The sequence below is a fragment of the Diospyros lotus genome, chromosome 14 (assembly GCF_014633365.1).
Source record: "Diospyros lotus cultivar Yz01 chromosome 14, ASM1463336v1, whole genome shotgun sequence".
NCBI lineage: Eukaryota > Viridiplantae > Streptophyta > Magnoliopsida > Ericales > Ebenaceae > Diospyros > Diospyros lotus.
Window position 1 is genome coordinate 35,068,493 of NC_068351.1, and position 20,793 is coordinate 35,089,285.

General features: G+C 39.8%; 1 long non-coding RNA gene across 1 annotated transcript in view; it reads left to right on the plus strand.

Moving 5' to 3' along the window:
* The first annotated feature begins 1,089 nt into the window (after positions 1-1,089).
* The window catches only part of LOC127789748 (uncharacterized), a 29,200-nt gene continuing 9,496 nt past the window's right edge, over positions 1,090-20,793 (plus strand). The window contains exon 1 of the long non-coding RNA XR_008020645.1: positions 1,090-1,783. This is a non-coding gene — a long non-coding RNA (uncharacterized LOC127789748). The remainder of the gene's footprint in view (positions 1,784-20,793) is intronic.

Consider the following 20,793-nt stretch of genomic DNA (forward strand, 5'->3'; position numbering starts at 1 on the left):
CGATCACATTCTCTATTTTTCATTCTATTTTATTTATTTATTAATAAATTTTAATTTTATTTACTTTACTTTATCTATAATTTTCACATGTACACAAAATTAATAATTAAATACATAAATTAATAACTAAATACACAAACTAATATACATATATAAACAAAATTAATAATTAAATACACATATACACAAATCAATAACCAAATATATAATATTAATTATTTAATATAAAAATAAATTATTTTTTATTTCAAAATCTCACAAACTCATTGTCTGCCACCGTTGATGGTAACAGTTGATTTGCTTGATGAAAAAGATGCTACTGTCGCCACTATCGATTATGCTCCTCACGGCCGTCGTTGCTCATTGTCATCATCGGATTTGGTGTTTGCAACTGTTGATTTGCTCAATAAAAAATAAGGCCTCAAAATCACATACAACGTTAATGGTCGTTGGGAAAGAGATGGCGATGAGATTTCAATTGCCAACAATAACAAGACTTTTCAAGCTCATCAAATTCTTGACGAATAAATTCTTGACAAATAAATTTAACTTTGGTGAGTTGTGGAGCTCAAAATTTTGATTTACCTTCTCAATTTTTAGCTTGGTAAGAGAAATCGGCCATTGTCGGAGATAGTCTTATTTTGTTATAACATATCATAGTGCTCTTAATGGAATTAACATTTGTTAAGAAACTTAAAAAATTTACATTAAATATATAAATTTTTAAAATTTATGTTAATTTTGATAACAATATTCAATGATGTTACAAAATTGATACAAATTTAAAAATTTGACATTTAAGTGATAGAATTTAATTAAGGTTTGTTATAAATTTATTAAACTAAATATAGAGTAAGAATAAAAATTAAAAATTATTGTAAATTTGGAAATAAAACCAAAAGTTCATAATTTCTTAATTTAAAAAATGTTTTTAAAATTGAAGATTAGTAATTTAACACGTGCCGTTCGTTTGGGGAAGAACTCCGCCGTACAGATGACTAGCGAAATGACAGAAATGGCCACGCCCTCGGACTTTATTTCCTTCCCGGCCATCCAAAGACTTTTTTGGGACAGACTAACGGTAGCGAAATCAATTCTCATTTCCCGCGGAAAGAATTCGAATTTTCCGACCGGCGGAGCGTCGCCAACTCCTCCCGGCAGAGTTAGGTGCGGCCGGGGAGACCTTAATCCTCCGCAATCCATCGTTCAGCGTGGGGTGGGGCAAGTAATGGTACGACTTCGAAGCCCTAAATCGACAAAAACTCGGGCATATCCGGACAGTGTTGCGTGCACGAAAAACAGTAGAAATGTTCGACAAAATGCCAAGCCAAGGCGTTCCTTTGTTTCAACGATAAGGATCGGAAGGGCCAGAACGAAAATCGCATGTAATTCTGAGCAGAATAGCCGGAAAGAGATAATAGAAGCCGACCCTGATATCAGAGGATTAGCCGATGGAACAGAGATGGGATTTGGGGCGACGAGTGAGAGTGGTGTTTTGCCAGATTTGCTAGATATTGTTGGTCAGTTGAGACATTTACGGAATTGGGTAAGCCAGACAAGGTTTATGATCTTTTCAACATGTGTAATTAGAGAATTATGGAATATGGGGGAAAAAGGAGGCTTCATGAAGATGGAAATGTAATTTTAATTGGCACGAATGAGAAGTGTTAGGGGCTTATGGTTGGGTAGGAGGTTACTGATGCATGTGGACTATGGAGAGGATACATTGACCAGAAAGGCGTTGTTACCTACAACCTGATGAACGAATTTGAGAACAAGCCAGGTATAGACTTCAATTATTTATCACAGATTCATTGTGGGGGGGGGGGGGGGGGGGGGGGGGGGGAGGAGCGGGGAAGCAGTTTGAAGATGCTGCAAAAAAACTCATCACATTGATTTTGGAAATGATATCCGGTAACATACTTGAGGCATGATGGATGATTTACTGCTGCTTTTCTTGATGACATTACATTAAGTAGAAGATTTCGGAAATTATAGGAGGAGGCAAATTGATGCATCATGTGCTAATATCTGGTGCTACCAGTCTATGCAAACAGTTGTTCATTCATTTGAATCAGCAGATTTCTGTCTATGCTGGTGGTTTGTTTTTTTATTATTCACCTTGTTACAATAATGCTCATGACATTGATTTTGACATAGTGTTACCTCAAAATTGTCATTGCTTAAAGCGCGATACATATTGTGTATATACAAATCCTCAATAAACTCTAATATACAGATGCAGTAGGAGAACAATGAAGAATCTCTCAATGAAAAAGTACAAGGCCACACACATCATCTTTTCAAGCTACAAGTAGGAAACTTGCCTTCAAAGATCTCCCATTTGTCTCCCTCCATAAGAACTACATCCTGACAGGGTTGTCAAGGTGCTCGCTAAGCATGCCTGAGAGGCGCCTCAAGACAATAGAAAAGCCCTAAGGCAGTGCCTTGCTGAAAAGCCTTTTCAGATTTCTGATTTACAGCTACATAACCTTAATTGTATTCCGGAAACTTTGAATATAATAAAGAGTTTAGGTTTCCAAAAGAGTGATTAATATAAAACTTAAAAGAACCTCTTTTCTTTTCCCAAGCAAATTAATTATAACTCAAAAAGAGTTTCTGTCCCCAAGCAACTCCTGGCACACTTAGAAAGAAGTTCTGCTCATCCTTTTAACCAATCCAGCCACCGGATTATATATTAACATGAAACTTCCTTTGTTACTGTCTTTATAAATATATGTTTTTCTTAAATTTTTCACTGTTTTACACACATTTTATAAAAGGCACCTCAGTTCACTTAGGCAAGTTCTGTTTTTAGCACCTGGTGCCTCAGCTAATATGGGGGTCTTAGTGCCTTGTGGGTGCCTTTTGCCTTTGACTACCTTGCATCCAACATTTGAGGGTGGCCTTTCAACCTGGCCTACTCCAAGAAACAGAGACTTCTCTACCTTACTTGGGTGTAACCCACTCCCTCCCAAACAACAAAGTATTAGTGATCAATTATTCATATCCTACATATTATTAGTGATCAATTATTAACTGGTATCACCCTCACATCGACAAATACCTCAGCGCATTTAAACTACATAAACCTACTTGTTGGTGCCACATTCCAGTTCCTAACTTTCTATGTCCTTGGTGATGAGGGCCCCAGTTTTTTTCTTTTGCTTGTCTTATTTTTAATTTTGAGGTTAATCATAATAAGGTTGAAGTTGCTCTTATTGAAGATAAGATGCAAGAAACATGATTAAGATAGTTTGGTCATGTGAGAAGAAAACTAATAAAGGTTCTGTGAGGAGAGTTGATAGGATGGAACAAGTAGTTAGCAAAAGAGGTAGAGGAAGACATAAATATATATATATGTATATATTTTTAATTTTCTCTAGATAGTAATAGTTTAAAGTTATGCAAAGCTAATTATAGCTCTAATTAACCACAACCTTTATTTCACTTAATTTCAGTATAGGTCACGAGGAAGCTTTATGTAATTTTACGAGAAGCATGAAGATGGACATGGGGACACAGGACAGGGGGATATGACATTTTTCAAAAAATTAGGACACGACACAGTTGGGATACGCTGGTTGATAAACTAAATTTTTATATTTCTAGTGACATAATAAATATAAAAATTCTGGGAGGACATATGCACCACAAGCAGGGTTAGGTGATGAGATAAAAGCAAAATTCTGGGAGGACTTAGAGGGACTCATACAAATGATACTAAGAGGAGAGAAAGTGATTATAGGAGGTGACTTAAATGGGCACGTGGGTAGAGACGGAAACGAATATAGAGAGGTACATGGAGGGTATGGATTCAGGGAAATTAATAATGAGGGTAAATCTATCCTAGATTTTGCTATGGCATATGGGCTCATTATAACCAATACTAGGTTCAAAAAACGGGACGAACACTTAATCACATATAAAAATATCACCTCAAGCACCCAAATAGATTACTTACTCATGAGACAAGAGGATCGGTTATGTTGTAGGAATTGTAAGGTGATACCGGGAGAGTGTTTGACTACTCAACATAGACTTCTAGTACTTGATGTCCAAGTAAGAAATTGGAAGAGAAAAAATCACATAAAACAAAATCCAAGAATCAGGTGGTGGAATTTAAAAGGGGAGAAACAACTAATCTTCAAAGAAAAATTAAGGGGTAGAAGGGAATGGAATGGAGAAAGATAGATAAACCAAATGTGGAAAGAAATGGCTAATGCTTTGAGAAGCACGGCAAATGTAGTCCTTGGAGAGACAAATGGTAGAGCCCCTAACCTTAAGGAGTCTTGGTGGTGGAATGAAGAGGTACAATTGAAAATTAAAAATAAGAAAACTTGCTATAAGGCGGTATATCAATGCAACAATGAAGAAAATCAAAAAAATTATAAAGAAGCAAAAAAGGCAGCAAAAAGAGCTGTTAGTGAAGCAAGGTCAAAAGCATATGAGAATCTATATAAACGACTTGATACAAAAGATGGAGAAAAGGGATATATATAAATTAGCTAAAGCAAGAGAAAGAAAAACACGGGATTTAAATCAAGTGAAATGCATAAAAGATGACAATCAAAATGTTTTAGTAAATGAGGGAGCGATTAAGGAGAGATGGAAGGAGTATTTCACAAAATTATTCAATGATGGTGGTGACACAAGAGTTAGGTTGGGACATCTTAGTAACTCCGAAGGGAATGTGAGCTATACATTCTATCGACGCATAAGTTCAAATGAAATAAGGCAAGCGTTAAAAAAGATGAAAAATCATAAGGTAGTGGGACCAGATAATATACCAATAGAAGCATGGAAATGCATGGGAGAATAGGGCATCTCCTGGCTAACGCAACTATTTAACGCCATCCTTAAATCAAAAAAGATGCCAGATGAGTGGAGGAAGAGTACTTTGGTTCCTATATACAAGAACAAAGGAGATGTTCAAAACTATGAAAATTATAGAGGAATTAAGTTAATGAGTCATACCATGAAACTCTGGGAGAGAGTAATAGAGCAGAGGCTCAGAAAGGAAACAAAGGTGTCAGAAAATCAGTTTGGTTTCATGCCTAGTAGGTCAACAATGGAAGCTATATATTTATTGAGGCGTCTAATGGAAAGGTATCGAGATCATCAGAAGGACCTACATATGGTGTTTATAGATCTAGAAAAGGCCTATGATAGGGTCCCTAGAGAAGTATTATGGAGGGTTTTAGAGAAGAAAGGAGTCAAAATAGCCTATATACAAGCCCTTAAGGACATGTATCATGGTGTAGAGACAAGGGTCAGAACATGCGGAGGGGATACTGAACCATTTACAACTACAATAGGACTGCATCAAGGTTCTGCACTAAGCCCATACTTATTTGCCCTAGTAATGGATGAACTCACTAAAGATATTCAGACAGATGTGCCATGGTGTATGCTATTTGCAGACGACATAGTGTTGGTGGATGAAACAAAAGAAGGAGTGAACACTAAACTTGAGTTGTGGAGAAACAATTTAGAATCTAAGGGATTTAAATTAAGTAGAAAGAAAACAGAATATATGGAATGCAAATTTAGTAAAAATGCAAGAGTGGATGATGTTATAATAAAATTAGAAGACCAAATCTTACAAAGAAAAGACCATTTTCGATATTTGGGATCAGTGATTCAAAAAGATGGAGAAATCCACGAGGATGTCGCACATAGAATTAAGGCAGGTTGGCTAAAATGGAGAAATGTATCGGGGGTGTTATGTGATGGTAAAATCCCATTAAAATTGAAAGGAAAATTTTATAGGACAATTATAAGACCAATCTTGCTGTATGGCTCAGAATGTTGGGCAGTCAAATACCAGCATGAGCAAAAGACGAGTGTAGCGGAGATGAGGATGTTAAGATGGATGTGCGGACATACAAGAAAGGATAAAATTAGAAATGAAGTTATTCGTAATATGGTAGGAGTAGTGCCAATCGAGGAGAAGATGAGAGAGACTAGACTAAGATGGTTTGGTCATGTGAGAAGGAGACTAAGAGACGCTCCTGTGAGGAGAGTTAATGAAATGGAACAATTAGTCACAAAAAGAGGTAGAGGTAGACCCAAGAAGACTTTGGGAGAGACATTAAAATTTGATATGAAATATATGGATCTAAATGAGGATATGACAAAAGACAGAAATACATGGAAGTCTAGAATTCATGTAGCCGACCCCACATAGTGGGATAAAGGCTGGATATGTTGTTGTTGTTGTTGTTTCTAGTGACATAATAAAATACTAGAACTATATTCTAAACTCATAAACATTGAATGGGTGCGATAGGCACAACACAAGCAACAATCGATAAATGCACCTAGTTTGGTAGTCGCCACTTGCCGTCACCAACGTTGCCAGAGTCCGTCAGATATCACAACTTCACAATTCACACCACACTAGTTCGCCGGTGACTCGATAGAAATGAAGTATGGACTTGCCTTTCTTGTTCATGTTCCAGACTTCCAGTTCCAACAACTGATGAATGATGTTAAATATAACTTAAAGGAAGCTTCAATAAGGAGATTGAAGAATTAGATAAAGAACCTAGTCCAATAGTCATCCAACAACAATAAATTGGATTCAAAATCCAGTTGAATAGTCAGGTAACCATTCGTCTTCGCTGCATTTGTAAGGGGACATGTGTGTTGTCAGATCCTTGGGGACCTGGCAATAATCAATTCGGAGCTTCTCCCAAATTGATACAGAATGTTGGAATTCGAGAGAATTCCCGGTAATGAGATAGATAGATTGATAGAAATGAGAGAGAGATTAGAAGAATGAGAGAGCAGAAGTTCAGAGGGAAATCTAGATAAAGTTATATTCAAATTCTCGATGCCTTTTCCATGAGGGGTGGGGTACAATTTATACCCCTTACCCAAGTACATGCATGCATTCCTGCCAAGGCTGTTTACAAAATAGCCTAACTACATTATGTTATTATTCTTTATTCCTCTTCCCACTTGTACCCTTACATTTTACCTAAGTACTCTCTAGGTACGTGACAATACCCCCCTTCCTTGAAGTATTTATTGTCCTCAAGAAATAGTCAGTAAATTAGTTGCTCGTGGAAATTGTTTGAGCAATTCTGGAAGTTACTCCCAAGTGCTGTCATCTTCATGCCAGTTGGTCCATGTCACCAACACTTGCATTATAGGTGCCCCTTGGCCGTAGATCACCCGTCGATCCACTACAGTTGCTAGTTTTGGAGCTTCTTCGGTCTCCTGTACTCCCAATGGTAAGTAGGAACTCACCCGTTGTTCTCTTACTGCCTTCTTTACCAATGACACATGGAAGATCGGGTGTATTTGAGTGTCCTCGGGTAACTGTAATTTGTAGGCCACTTTGCCAATCTTGGCTAAAATTGGAAAGGCCCAAATTATCTCGGACTTAGCTTGGAGATGGGACCGGTAGTAAGGGACGTTAGGTGAGGCCACCTCAGTTTCAAGTACACTTCCTCTCCAACTTCAAATTCTCTTTCACTTCTGCCCTTATCTGCCATTTGCTTCATACGATTCTGTGCCATAGCTAGGTCCTTCTTAAGCTGCTGTAGGACCTGCAGTCGTTCTTGTAGGTGCTTGTTCCCGCTCTCCTAGGGCGTTAGGTAACGTAAGATTCCGAGGATATTTTTTTCCAACGGAAACTCAACACAAAAACCGTTCCCCGAAGATCCCGTTACACCTTCTCAGTATATCAACTTAGAATCATTAATAAACTAAGATAGGTAAATCATCTCAAATGCGGAAGCTAGATCGAAACCTCAATAGAACATAACCAAAATCACTTTATTTATATCATAAAGCCAAACCAACGTTTTACATGATGTCATCAAAATAAACTACATAATTGAAAACGGCATATCATAAACTATCCACTAATCGCCGTCACTCCTCGGCAATCCCTTTTCCCTTCGCACTGCCGCCTTCACTTGGAACGTTTGAATATTCCAGGGACAAAGTCCATATTAGATGATGAATTATCTAAGTAAGAGTTCAAAACACGTTTTCATGAATGAATGCAAGACATGAAATAAACCAACACCACCCGAAAAGCCCTAACCCAAGAGAATCCCACACAGTGCTCAATCCTACCACGGGGAGAAAGCAATCTCTCTAAAGGCCATGCCACCATACTGACACATCGACATGACGCGGTTCTAGCTTAAGAGGGGCAAGGTCAACGCATCTCCCCAATATCTCGGGAACAATCATTACAACTCCCAGCCCAGAAGGGTCACATCAACGCATGAACCCAACTCACCACAATTACGTCAGGGATTACGTTCCCACTCAGAAGCATCCAGGAACCACTACCCAGTCCCAACTCAAATCCCATATGGACCACTTAGTCATCCTAGTGCAACTTCTCTGACCATACGGCCCGGCACAGAAACCAAGGCGGCTATCCCAACATGCACACCAGTATAAGATACCCCTATTATTTCAGCAACACCCTTGGGGAATTATGGCTACACTATCCAGACAACATTTTAGGTTGACATTCCATATGAATAACACAAAATGCAAGACAATGCCACATTTCACAACTCAATGTATCATATAAACAACATTTTATAAAATACAATGCACAAGTACAAAACATTTAGGGACGAACCTCCCTCATGAAACCAACTGTCATCGGTTACCGTTTGCATACAATAAAACCATTTTGCATGAAATCACAACACGTTTAGGTAGCACAAATAGCAAGTTTTAGGGTAGAAGCACCCACAATAAATCAAGTTTTGGGTAAACCACTCACATCTAACGTATTCGGAATGCCTCGATCCTCGTGCACTGCCTCGATTTGGGTGCCACACCTTAAACACTCGAACTTATACTCAACCTCAAGCCACGATACTTCCTAAATATCATATTTAATTAAATGAGCATCAAAATCTATTTTTCCTTAATTTCCTCTATTTTCCTCCCAATTTTCACCTCAATAATTCAAAAATAATTATCTCCTCAAACTTTTTCCCAAATTTTTCAACACAATAATTCCTAAAATAATTCAAGAAAAATATACAAAGAAAAATCCCGAAATTACCCCTGCCCACGAGCCCTTTGCGTGGAAGGTGGCGTGTGCAAGACACGTGCCGATTGTCTTCCTCAAGTCTGGCCGCCGGCGACTGCTCTGATGGCCGAACTGATCCCACCCTCTTGAAGCCCTCACTTAGTCGATCACCTTGGCACCACTTTTTGGTCGAAAGACCACCGGAAAATGACCCGAACGGGTAGTTGCAGGTCGGTAGAGGCGGTTAGCCTTGCGTTTTCCGGCCACGCCTCGAACAACCTCTAAACTAGATGAAAGCACTCCCAAAAACTCCAAAAATCTTCCAATAGCCCCTTATCAACTCTCTCAAAAACATCCAAAAACACGGCCAATTTGATGCCAAAAATGTCGAAACCCTCAGCCCCATTTATAGCAAAAAATGGGCCATATCTTGGCCAATCAATGGCCAAGGTTTGGCCTCTAAGAAAACCTCGCCGTATACGACCTTCCCTAGATCTCCCTCGGCCGTCCCATCACCGGAAACAATGGCCAGAAAGTCGGCACCGATTTTGCAGGTTTCACACCTAAGTTTTGCTTAATTGCACTTCAGCCCCCCTATTTCTTCAAATGCCATTTTGGCCCCTTTCCATAGAACCCCTGATCTATCCAACTATACCACTAAGGCCCATAAGTTTTTTACTCTTCATTTCACCCTCGAAATTTTCGAAAAACTATCCTTTTGACCTCCCTCGAGAAAAATCAATAAATTACACTTTGGCCCAGTTGATCGTTTTTGACCCTAAATCCCTTTGTTTTAACCCGAAATCGCTTGAGGGTTGTTCTACATATAAGATATAGGTTTTCAAAACAATCTGTTGACTTTTCGGAGGTTTCCTACGTCAGTTCGATTTTTCAGCCCGATCGACAGCTGCATCGAAAACTGTTCCCGATCCAACTTCTTTTGATACCTAAAATCATGCCTCGTATCACTCATCTATACTATTCCATTTCTTAAACATCTAGGGTCCGGGGTACTCCCTTCGGTCGATTTGATCACTTAAAGCTGTGATAGTGTACCTTACTGCCTCATTCTTTCAAAAATTCCACTTATGCCCTTCATAAAATCCCGTAATAACCTTAAGAGTTTCTCGGGTATTACACGTTAACTGCTGTGACACTGGTGGGTCCCGAAAGGGCTTGTAGTAGCGGTGGTTTGTAACCAAAAAGGGCCTTGAAATGGGACATCTGTAGGGCACTGTGGTGGTTGGAGTTATACCACCACTATGCTATTGATAACCATTTGTGCCAGCCTCTTGGATTCTCAAAGCATAAACAACAAAGGTAAGTTTCCAAGCATTGGTTGACTCTTTCTATTTGCCCATTTGTTTGGGGATGATAGGCAGTGGAAAGATTCAATTTAGATCCCAAAGATTTCCACAAGGTTTGCCACATAAGGCTGGTGAATATTTTGTCCCTGTTCGAGATAATTGTTTTAGGCACCCCATGCATCTTAACCATCTGATCTAGAGAATCCGACCTACTTCCTACGCAGTACAGGGGTGAGCGAGGCTTAAGAAGTGTCCAAACTTTGTGAACTGGTCTACCATAACAAGGATGCAGTCCTTCCCTTTCGACTTAGGTAGACCTTCTATAAAATCCATCGACATACTCTCCCATGCTTGGCTTGGTATAGGAAGTGGCTGCAGTAGCCCTGGGTAGGCCACAGTCTTGTGTTTACACCGTTTGCACACTTCATAAGCCAACACGTATTGCATTACTTCTTCCTTTAGCTTTGGCCAATAAAACAACTGCCTCACCTTGTGATAAGTGCTTTGCACGCCCGAATGTGCCCCCATTGGAGTCTCATGTAGGGCCTGGAGTATTCTCTTCTTCAATTCTTCATTGCCCCCTATCACTAGTCTGCCCTTATATCGGATCACTCCATTTTCATAGGAGCACCTTGATTTACTTTCTGGTTCTACAATTAGTTGTTCCAAGAGGCTTTTCACTCATTCATCCTCCTCATAACTTCTCACTATCTCTTGGCACCAATTAGGTATCATCGTTGTAATAGCTGCTACCGTTGCCTCCTCCATACATCTAGATAGGGCATCCGCTGCAACATTCTCTTTCCCTTCCTGAACTGAATTACATAATCTAAGCCCATAAGCTTTGTCATCCCCTTCTTCTGTAAATGGGTGTGGAGCTTTTGTTGCAACAAGAATTTTAGGTTCTCGTGGTCGGTTTTTATGATGAATCGCCTTCCTTCCAGGTAATGTCACCAACAACTCCTTTTCATAGATGCTGAGGCCTGTGTGCCTCGAAGCCAAGGCTTGGCTTATGAAGGCCAGGGGTCTTCCCTCTTGCATTAGGACCACCCTTATTCCCACCTCACTTGCGTTTGTTTCCACTACAAAAGCCCTATCAAAATCTGGTAAGCTTAATACAGGGGCTTCACTCATTGTTTTCTTTAACAACTCAAATGCATCCTCTGCTGCGGGACCCTATACAAAGCTGTCCTTTTTTAACAAATCAGTCAATGGTTTACTGATTGTCCCATATCCCTTCACAAATCTTTTGTAATAGCCTGTCAGCCCTAAGAATCCCCTCAAGGCCTTAATTGATGTTGGCCTTGACCAGTTGATCATGGCTGCCACCTTGTTGGGGTCAGTGCTCACCCCCTGCCTAGATATCAGATACCCCAAATACTCCACCTGGTTTTGTGCAAAGGCACATTTTAACCTCTTGATATACAGTCTATTGAGTTTTAAAATCTCGAATGTAGTCCTTAGGTGCTTTAAGTGAAGTTCAAAGGTGGGACTGTGCTGGAAATATGCTCAAATTAAGGAAAGATTTGGCCTTGATCCTAGAATATTCTAGGATTTATGTTTCATGTAAATATTATGTAAATATAGTAAGTAAAAGATGTAAATTAGGATGCTGTCTATTTTTAGTTTATTTCTTTCCTTTCTTTGTTCATAATCCTTTCTTTAAAAGAGGATGTTGTTCTTGCTTATTGTATCAATCAAGATATATTATCTTTGATTATTTCTAAGATGGTATCAGAGCAGATTAAATCTCATCCATCCATTAGCTAGGCCCTTTGCCATAACTCGCGACCGTCAGAGGCTCTCGATTTGCCCCTGACGCTTAGATCTGGCCACTTTTAGTCAAACGGTCGAGGCCACCCAGATTGCCCAGCCATCGCTGATCTCGGGTCTACTGGTCGCTGCTACCCCAGGTCGTCTTCTCTCCCTCGTCAACCGCTAAGACCGTTTCTGCCTCCTGCGAGTGCAAGTTCTCTCTAGGCGGGATTGTTTCAACCGCCAGATCGTTTCAGGAAGGTGATGCCCACTTCGATTGGGTCGGTTGTGTTTGCTTCAGCTATCAATTGCTTGTGGCCTCTTTGCCTTGATCGCCTATTGCTTGCTAGGATCTTATGTAAACACCCCCGGCCGGATATTCCAACCACCTGGACTAACCAAACGGGAGCGCTTACGATAGGGAAAAGAATGGAACACCAAATGAGAATTACCCTGGCATGCATACATAAGAAATAAAATAGCGAAAGCAAAGCTATATACATGCATGCACGCGGGTACCCCGCTAGAACAACAGTTCCATGGTGTATAAACACATACAAACACCTGTGCCAACAAGTAGAAAATACAAGGAACGACCCGGCACAGTAAAAAATAAAGGGACCAACATCCCAACAAAACATCAAAGACAACGGGGGAAAGCTGACGGTACACCATACCGACACGGCTGCTAGGTACTGCGATCCTCGCCCTCGACTTTAGCTTTACCTTTACCTGGAATGATGGAAAGCAAGGTGAGTCGCAAGACTCAGCAAGTTATAAGAAAAGACAGGCCATAAGTTAAATAGAATGAGTGAACTCCCCAAACATACACACAAGCCATGAGACGCTACAATACATCAGTAAAGCATAATGAAAGCACATACCGGTTCTTGGGGCCCACACAAGACACCCGGCACTCAAGTCCCATACCAACTTGTCGCTGCCCCTGTAAGGCAACATAAGTCTTCAACAAACCTATGCACATTCCTCAGGTCAGTGTTCCCAACACCCGAGCCTTTGAATAACTGAGCCCTAGGCTCCCTCGGAACGATACTCCCGTCCGAGACTGCTGAACAGATAGTAACCATGCAATGCGCATATAAAATGCAAGGCGTAGTAAGTATTAACTAGATACACTGGCGCCCATACATCTAGGCATCAAGCAGATGCTTCGCCCACATAGTAAACCACACGCGATGCATATGCCCGTGCCAGATGCAACTAACAATACTAGGATGTTCGTGACCAAGCATAAACAGAACATGAAAACCCCAACATGCAGCTCGTACCCATGTGCATACCAAACCATGCAACAAAAATGGAATATATCAAGTTATGCAGTAACCACATAATGGCAGAGTTAGTCAGCAGTGCTTGGCACTGGTCGGCGATCAGTGGCTAGGAGTGTCCGGTCGACGCCCTAAGAAAGATCATACAATAGTCACTCCAATGTCACTATACATCCGACCCTTGCCCCCATTCCCCAACAGCTCTAGCCTACTAGCAGCCAAGAATCCATAATTATACCCGAACATCTAAGAACCTAATCCCCAAGTGAGTTTGGCATCATTCCCATAGGCATGGTGGGTGGCACAAACCCCCGTAAGCAATCCACAAATAAAATCCTCGAAGTTAGTTTATTAAATTTAATTTACATCAAACGGCTCATAATTCCATAATTAATAAACGGATTGAAACGAACGAAGGGTGGGTAAACAAATTTATAACATAATGAACTTCGCAGAGAGGGTAAGAAACTTGCCTCGAAGAAAAGATCCTTGGGCTTTTCTTGACCAAACGCTGTAAAGATTATATAAACTGCAACATCGCATAATTTGTCAAAATTAATAAAATTGGCCTCTAAATGAAATTCCAACCGTACAGAATATTTAATACATAATTCTCTACTCACCTGGCTAATTAAACCTGAATTAAACCTTGATTAATCATGATTTTTCACCCCAAATTCTTCCATTTTCATCACTGCGCGCACTGCTTCTTCTTCCCCAAATTTCCTTGCTGAATTTGCTGCTTGGAGACACTCGAATTGGGCTTAAAATGGTGAAAAAAGGAGTGGTTGGGAAGACGCCACGTGGCAGCAGCGGAGGCAGCCGTTGGAAGGCATCACCGCCTCCCTGAAACGACGTCATTTTGGGGAGGATTTTGCTGAAAAATCAGCAAATCTCCCAGCCTCGTGCTCATGCTCCCCCCGAGGCTCAAACCCGCACCAGGCACCTGCACATGCGCACGCGTAGCCGCTCGCGCCAGCTGCTCCCTTATACATATAATGCGCTCGATTATATTTAAGGGAACCCTTGGTCTCTTTTTCGAAATTTACACTAGCACCCCCATCTTTTGAAATTCACACACACACCCCCACTTATTATTTACACTAACACTTGAGACTTCTGAAAAACTCTTAATTTAATTTATTTCAATTTTTCCTTATTTCCATAAATATTTCAGAATAAAATAATTAATTACCTTAATTTCCTATTTCCTTAAAACAACATAAATTGTTATTATTAATATCAACAAGATATATTAATATCCCCTTTAAATTAAATTAACACAATAAACTAATAATTAAATTAAATTACTGTTTACGGGTCGTTACATCTTACATTGGCAGCCATCTCCCAGATCTTGGTAACCCTATTTTTTCTTCTTGTTTTTTCCCCTCCCAAGTGATAAGATATGTCGGAAGTTACTTCTGAAACCACCCTAAACCTTGTCGCTGCCATCCAAAGAAAAATTCCAGCAACCCAGCCAAACCATTCTAGCACCCATTATGTCCAAATCACCACCATTTGTTTAAATGGTGATAAGTTTATTCACTGGTCTCAATTTGTTCGGATGTATATCCGCGGGCAAGGAGATGATTCTGTTACTAAGTACTTCCATTCATTGAAGAGACTATGGCAAGATCTTGACCCCTTCAACACTTATGAGTGGAAATCTACTGAAGATTGCAACCACCACAAGAAAATGGTTGAAGATGGTCATATTTACAAGTTTCTTGCTAGTCTTAATATCGAGTTCGATAAGGTGCGAGAGAGGATTACTGGCCGATCTCCTCTTCCTCCTATTGGTGAAGTATTTGTTGAGATTAGAAGGGAAGAAAGTCGAAGGAGTGTCATGCTTAGCAAAAAAACTGCTGGTGAGTCGATTGAAAATTTTGCCTTGTTTACTGATTCTACTGCCTACAAAGTTGCTAATTACCAGCGTAGGAGCAATGAACGGCCTCGGGTCTGGTGTGACCATTGCAACAAGCCACGCTATATTCGTGAGACTTGCTGGAAAATTCATGGCAAACTTGCCAATTGGAAGAGCAACAAGCAAAGAGACAAAGGCAGTAACCGTGGGGTCCCTACTGCGAATGAGGTTGACACAGGTCCCTTCAACAAAGAGCAGATTGATCAACTCTTGAAGCTGTTGCAATCCAGTTCCTCATCTGGTATTCCAAGTGTTTCCTTGGCACACACAGGTAGAAAACCTAAAGCTCTTTCTTGTCTACATTCCTCTCCATGGGTTATTGATTCCGGAGCCTTCGATCATATGACTAGTTCTCCCTATTTATTTAATACCTATCATCCTTGCTCTAGCAATGAAAAAATCAGAATTGCTGATGGTAGTTTTTCATCTATTGCAGGAAAAGGAATCATTAAACTAATAGAGAAAATTAATCTCAATTCTATCCTTTATGTTCCTAACTTGGCTTGCAATCTTTTGTCTGTTAGTAAACTTTGCAAAGATTCTAATTGTCATGTTACTTTTTTTGAATCCCATTGTGAATTTCAGGACCAGAACTTGGGGACGATGATTGGGCGTGCTAGGATGATTGAAGGTCTTTACTACTTTGATGAAATTTCGTCTGGTAATAAAAAAGCTCAGGGCTTTAGTAGTACTAGTTCAATTCCTGTTTAAGACACAATTATGCTATGGCATCTTAGACTAGGACATCATAGTTTTGCCTATTTGAAACGTTTATTTCCTGAATTATTTAAAGGAATGGATTGTTCTTCTTTTCAATGTGAAAGTTGCATCTTGGCAAAAAATCATCGTTCTACATATTTACCAAAACCCTACCAAGCATCCAAACCTTTTTATATAATTCATAGTGATGTTTAGGGGGTCCATCTAAAATTTCTATTCTATCTGGAAAAAAATGGTATGTTTCCTTTATAAATGATCATACCCATTTGTGTTGGGTTTATTTGATGCACAAAAAATTTGAAGTGGAATATTTATTCAAAACCTTCTACACTATGATTGAAAACTAGTTTCAAACCAAAATTGACATTTTACACTTTGACAATGGCATCGAGTATTTCAATGAGCACTTGGGGGATTTTTTGAAAACCAAAGGTATTCACCACCAATCTACTTGTCGACATACTCCTTAACAAAATGGCATTGCTGAATGTAAAATAAACATTTACTCGAAGTAGCACGTGCCATCATGTTTTCTATGCATATTCCAAAATACTTATGGGGTGAAGCTGTTTTGACGGCATCCTATTTGATAAACAGGATGCCTACTAAAGTATTAAAGTACCAAACACCCCTTGAGTGTCTAAAAGACTTTTTTCCCAACACTAGACTACATTCGGACCTCCCCGTCAAAGTTTTCGGATGTACCGTGTATGTTCATATACCTACTCAATTTCGCTCAAAACTTGATCCTCAGGCTGTCAAATGTGTTTTCTTGGGCTATACCTCTCACAAAAAAGGCTATAAGTGTTATGATCCTCTCACAAAAAAGATCTACGTGAGTATGGATGTCTCATTTGTTGAAAACAAACCCTATTTTTCCAAAAATTTCCTTCAGGGGGAGAAACATGAAGATGAAGACAATTTTTGGGATGTTTATGTCCCTCTTCCAAACGCAATCTGTCATACTCAGGAATCACATGTTTTTTATAATGGTCACTTAGGAGGTTCTAGTTCTTTGATGCCAAGTAAAGGGGTTTCTCGAGCAGGGGGAGAATTACTACAAATTGATCATCATGATCTAAATTCTAAGCTTTAGGTTTATACCAGGAAGAGATTTCATCAAATGAACAAAGACTTGAATGTTAATTTTGCACAAAACCAGTCTGAAAACCTGAGAAATGGCACTGTAAGTTTAGGAAATCCCACTTCAACATTTAGTCCACCTCCTTCCACTTTACCTAATAGTTCTCAAGTTGATTCTTTAACTATTTCCAATCATTTACCTACTATTTCTGATCTTGATGTTCCTATAGCAATTAGGAAAGGTGTCAAAAGTTACACCAAATATCCTATTGCTAAATATCTCTCCTACCACAGACTATCAAAGAATCATAAGGCTTTCACATCTAGGATTTCACACTTGTTTGTGCCAAGGAATATACAGGAAGCTTTAGATGATCCAAACCTGAAATTAGCAGTTATAGAGGAGATGAATGCTCTAAGGAGAAGTGGCACTTGGGAGATAGTTAACCTGCCCAAAGACAAAAAAATAGTAGGGTGTAAATGGGTGTTTACAATAAAATGTAAGGCGGACAGGAGTGTTGATAGGTACAAAGCCAGATTGGTGGCTAAAGGCTTAACCCAGACTTATGGGATTGATTATCAGGAGACCTTTGCTCCTGTTGCAAAGATAAACTCTATCAGAGTCCTGTTGTCTCTTGCAGTAAATTTAGATTGGCCTCTACACCAACTTGATGTCAAAAATGCGTTTCTTAATGGTGATCTTGAAGAGGAGGTCTTCATGAGTTTGCCACCGGGATTCGAAAATAAACTTGGGAGTGACAAAATATGTAGATTGAAGAAATCCCTGTATGGTCTCAAACAGTCCCCAAGAGCATGGTTCGAACGCTTTGGAAAGGCGGTTACCAATTATGGCTTCTTTCAAAGTCAGGCAGATCACACTATATTTTATAAACACTCAAAAAATGGTAAAGTTGCAATTTTGATTGTTTATGTTGATGACATTATTTTAACTGGTAATGATGAGACAGAGTTAGCAGTCCTCAAGCAGAAACTTGCAAAGGAGTTCCAAATCAAGGACCTGGGGATCCTAAAATACTTCCTTGGAATGGAGTTTGCAAGATCCAAAGAAGGCATCTTTGTTAATCAGAGAAAATATGTTCTTGACCTTCTTGGAGAAACAAGTTTACTTGGTTGCAGGGTGTCAGAAACTCCCATCGAGCCTAATGTGAAACTATATGCTGCCAAAGCTGATGAAGTAAAGGACAAGGAACAATATTAGAGACTCGTGGGGAGATTAATCTAGTTGTCTCATACGTGACCTGACATTGCTTTTGCAGTAAGTATGGTGAGTCAATTCATGCACTCACCAGGGCCAGAACATTTTGAAACAGTCTACAGAATCCTAAAATATCTGAAAGGGACTCCTGGAAGAGGCTTACTGTTCAAGAAACATGGCCACTTACAAGTTGAGATCTACATTGATGCAGATTGGGCAGGAAGTGTTAATGATAGTAGATCTACTTTAGGCTACTGTTCTTTTGTTGGGGGAAACCTAGTCACATGGCAAAGCAAAAAACAAAATGTGGTGGCTAGAAGTAGTGCAGAAGCAGAGTTTAGAGCTGTTGCTCATGGAATTTGTGAGGGAATGTGGATCAAAAGGATACTTGAAGAATTGAAGTTTCCTCAGTCGAAATTGATAAAAGTCTATTGTGACAACAAGGCTGCCATCTCTATTTCTCATAATCCGGTGTTACATGATCGTACAAAACATATAGAAGTGGACAAACATTTCATCAAGGAGAAGCTCGATGCTGGAATAATATGCATGCCATATCTTCCAACAACTGAACAAATTGCTGATGTTCTAACTAAGGGTCTTCACAAGAAGCAATTTGATAAACTTATTGGCAAGTTAGCTATGGAAGACATCTACAAGCCAACTTGAGTGGGAGTGCTGGAAATATGGAAATATGCTCAAATTAAGGAAAGATTTGGCCTTGATCCTAGAATATTCTAGGATTTATGTTTTATGTAAATATTATGTAAATATAGTAAGTAAAAGATGTAAATTAGGATGCTGTCTATTTTTAGTTTATTTCTTTCCTTTATTTGTTCGTAATCCTCTCTTTAAAAGAGGATGTTGTTCTTGCTTATTGTATCAATCAAGATATATTATCTTTGATTATTTCTAAGAGACTGTACACCAAAATGTCATCAAAGAATACAAGTATAAAGTCTCGAAGGTGGGGTTCAAAAATTTGGTTCATGAGGGATTGGAAGGTGGCTGGGGCATTTGTTAGGCCAAAGGGCATTACAAGGAATTTGTAGTGGCCTTGGTGAGTGCGGAAGGCAGTCTTGTGTATGTCAAGGGGGTTCATCCGGATTTGGTGATAACCGGATCTTAGGTCAAGCTTAGTGAAGATGGTGGCATGGCTTAGTTCATCTAGTAAGTCCTCAATAAGGGGAATTAGGATTTTGTCTTTGATGGTAACTTCATTCAATTGGCGGTAGTCTATGCAAAACCACCATGTACCATCCTTTTTCTTTACTAACAACACAGGGGAGGCAAATGGGCTATGGCTAGGCCTGATGAGGGATTTCTGAAGCATCTCTTTAACCAAGTTCTCTATAATCGTTTTTTGGTTAGGAGGGTATTGATAGGTATGAACGTTAATGGGGCCAATGTTGGGTTTGAGGTGGATGGTGTGATCAATAGGTCTGGTTGGGGGAAGGGTTACAGGTTCTACAAATAGTTTTTCAAACTCAATAAGTAGCATATTAAGGAGGTCAGTTTGATGTACCTCTAGGTTAGCTTGAGGAGTTGTGCTAACCGTTAGCATGAATTCTCCCTCCTCTTCCAACTCTTCATTCCCTTTTTCCACTACCTGGATTGAAAATAATTATGTCACCTGATTCAGTTTCTGTCTAAGCATCTTATGTAGCCTTCTCCCTATTAGCATCTTACACATTACCCATTCTTTGTTTCCTGTTAAGGTTATCGGCTTACCCTCTTTCTCAAACTTCACCTCCATCTTGTTAAAATCAAAGCAAATTGGGCTGACTTGCTTCATTTAGTCCACGCCTAACACCACGTCGCACCCTCCTAATTTGAGAAGTCTCAAATTAGCCTCAAACCCCTCTCCTTGCATCTCCCAATAAAATTCGGCACATGCTGATTTGCTTAAGACCTTGCTTCCATTCACTACAATCACTGATAGTGGCTGTGTTGTAACCAGGGGGTAATTCAATCTCCGGGTTGTGCCTTTATCCAAAAAACTATGGGTGTTACCACTGTCAATAAGAATCATCAATTTATTGTCGCTCACATTCCCTTCAACCTTGATGATCTTGTTGTTGGTTAAGCCCTTCAGGGCGTGCAACGAGATCTCTCCTTTACCCTCTTCCTCTTCTCCTTGCTGGAGGGGTGGTTCCTCATCTTCCTCTACTAACTCCTCATCTTCTCCTTCTAGCAGTAGGAGTTGCTTCCGACATTGGTGACCAAGGAAGTATTTCTCCCCGCATTTGAAGCATTGATTGGCCTGTCTCCTCTGCTCCATAGTCCTCCCATATTGGGTCGTCGGTGCTGGCAGTGCCAAATTCTTTCCCCCTGGTGATCCTTTACCCATCTCCTTACCATAATTTCTCACTGGAGGGAGACTTCCTCGAGCAACTCCCTTAGCCACCATCCTCTATTTCCTCATCAACGCCTCCACCGTTTGCTCGTGGAGCCTAGCGCTATTAGCAACATGTTTT